General features: G+C 37.9%; 1 pseudogene; it reads right to left on the minus strand.

Moving 5' to 3' along the window:
• Window positions 1–268: 268 nt before the first annotated feature.
• On the minus strand, window positions 269–1,222 carry LOC101566052 (annotated as a pseudogene).
• Window positions 1,223–2,403: the final 1,181 nt, after the last annotated feature.

Here is a 2,403-nt window from a genome sequence, read left to right on the forward strand (position 1 = left end):
TTAGGAAGATTGGCCTACAGTTCTCCGTCCTGTTTGGATCATTCTTTGGTTTTGTCATCAGGTAATACTTGCCTTCAAGAATGAGTTATTGGTATTCAATCTTCTCTCAGTTTCTTGTAAAATTCAGCAGTGACTCCATCTGGACCTGGGCTCTTCCTTTGTTGGTAAGTTTTTAATTACATTTTTAAAGGCTTTTTCTTCTTTATTATTTAGGCTTGTGCTGAAAGAGCTCTTTAAACATAAATAGTAATTAATGAATTTACTATACTCAAAATAGTCTATGCTTAAGGTGAGAGTATTTGCCAAAACAAATGTGCCGGTCCTAGTTCTGAATATTACAAAGAACTGCAATTTCCTTGTTTTTTTCTCCTCGAAGATGTTGACACTCCTTCCTTCTACAGATACTTTGTGGGGAAACAGAAGCATCTGGATAGGGTTTGGATTTCGTCTGAACTCTTGCTTGTTTGGCATCAAACTCCAGCTCTAGCTCGATTGCTTCATTTTGCTTTTCCTTTTCTTGGGTTGCTAACTATTCACTTAACTCTGAAGTGTTCATCCTTTTTTCTTCGCTAGACCTTTGTGCCTTTCTTCATTTAACTCAACTTTTTCTCTATGTCTTGATGAAGTCGGCTTATCTGCGTCTTATGCTCCTTTTCTTTGATTTTCATTCCATGTGCAAGCTTGCTGCTATTACTCTTATATTCCCATTCTTGAGATGCTAGCTTTTCTTTTGTAATATCAGCATTTCTTTTTAGTTGCTCATTTTCACCTTTCAAGTTGTGTTGAAATTAAAGTCTATTGTAGGACTGGTGAGATGGCTCAGTGGTCTAAAGCACCTACTTAGAACAAGCTTAGCAAAGCAAAGGGACCGCGATTCAATCCCCCAGCACCACATGCCAGCCAGCCCGCCCCCTGGTGGGCTGAGCTGGCCACACACACACATAAATAAATAAATAAATATTAAAAAAAAATAAATAAATAAAGTCTATTGTAGCCCCTCCTTCATGTCATGAAGAGCAGCAATTCTTTTCTAAGTGGAACTTTCTTTGTTTAGGTTACTTTTAATAAACAGGTGGTGTTTTCCAACTGAATCTCTAGAATGTTATTTTTTCACTTGTATCTATTACTTTCTTTTCTATCCATGAGAAATCCTTTACAAGTTTGTCAATATTCACACGGCTAATCATTTTTTTTTTTTATATCCTTCACTACTTTGATCCATGTTTGATCTACTGTTGTTTCTGGTTCTTACAATTCTCTCAAACACGTGTTCAATTTCATTGGCTGAACTGAGTTATTCAGAATTTTTATATCTTTTTGATTCACCTTTGATAATTCATATATATCTAGGAATCTGTTCATTTCTTCTGTATTTCCATCATATGAAAAAATTCTTCTCCAAGTAGGAGTTGCTGATGCTTGTCATTCCCACAAGATCTGTTATTTTCATCCATTTCATTCCTCATTGCAGGAATTTGAGTCTTTCCTTCTTTTGATAAAATTGGCCATTGGTTTATCAATTTTATCTATTCTTTCAAATAAAAAATTATTCAATTCATTAATTCTTTGTATTGTTTTCTTAGTCTCCATTGCGTTATATTCTGCTCTCATCTTTATGATTTCCTCCAGTCTATGGGCTTTGGGCTTGACTTGCTCTCCTTTTTCTAGAAAGTGGAGGTGCAACAGAAGCTTGTTTATTTATGCTAATTCTATTTTAATTTCCTTTGTGACCCAGTGTTTATTCAGGAGGGTTTTATTTAAATTCCATGTTTTTATGGGTTTTTTGTGGTTTCTTTCACCATTAACTTCCAATTTCAGGCTGGCCAAATAGCTCAGCGGATTAAAGCACCTGTAAGCAGGCACAGGGGCCAGGGGTTTGATCCCCAAGCCTGCCGTGCCGGCCCCACCCCCGGGGCATGCAGAGACGATGATTGAGACTGGGAATGGTAGTGTGCCTGTAATCCCAGTTCTTGGGAGGCTGTAAACAGCCGGATCACTATGAGTCTGATCTAGTAGGGAGACCCTGAACACCTTGTAGACCCTTCCCCCCCCAAAAAAAAATCCAATTTCATTGCACTATAGTTAGATAATATACATGGGATAATTTCAATTTTTTAAATTTACATAAGCATATTCTATGAGCTAGTATATGGTCTATTTTATTTTGCATTTTATTTCATTTTTATGTATTTGGTACTGTGTCTCACTATGCAGTTTAAACTCAGTGATCCTCCTGTTTTCAGCCTTCCAAGCACTGGGATTACAAGTGTGAGCCACCATTCCTAGTCTTGGTGGCCTGCTCAGTGCATCTGGGGGTGGGGGCAGTGCCATATGTGATGCCAGGGATCAAACCCCAGTCCTTGTGCTTGCCTAAGCAGGCACTTAGTCCTCTGAGCTATCTCA

This window comes from Octodon degus, unplaced genomic scaffold, assembly GCF_000260255.1.
Source record: "Octodon degus isolate 3935 unplaced genomic scaffold, OctDeg1.0 scaffold00076, whole genome shotgun sequence".
Classification (NCBI taxonomy): Eukaryota; Metazoa; Chordata; class Mammalia; order Rodentia; family Octodontidae; genus Octodon; species Octodon degus.